Source organism: Penaeus monodon, chromosome 23, assembly GCF_015228065.2.
Source record: "Penaeus monodon isolate SGIC_2016 chromosome 23, NSTDA_Pmon_1, whole genome shotgun sequence".
Lineage (NCBI taxonomy): Eukaryota > Metazoa > Arthropoda > Malacostraca > Decapoda > Penaeidae > Penaeus > Penaeus monodon.
In genome coordinates, this window is record NC_051408.1 from 33,382,604 (window position 1) to 33,382,978 (window position 375).

Genomic DNA, 375 nt, shown 5'->3' on the forward strand with positions numbered 1-375 from the left:
CACATTACTTTGATCACCATTGTTATTAAACCTCCACATTAATAGTTATCCTTCCACATCAGCAACTACATTTTCTATCAAAAACAGAGAACGTTTTTATGGGGAACTATTTCATTTACTGATGTCTGCCTACAGTTTGGGTGGTATGCCGTAAAAACTGAAAGTCAAATCTGAGCAAATTCAAAATATGGGAAATCACTACGCTCACCCAAAGATAAGGAAAAACGATCTTTATTGTGCGGGTTGTCCGCCACATCGGTTGACCGATATCCAATCATCATTTTTTTATGTTATATCTAATGTAAGTTATACAAAAACTAATTTCATAGAACATTTCACGAATATCAATGCAATCGCTGATGTAAAATAACAGAA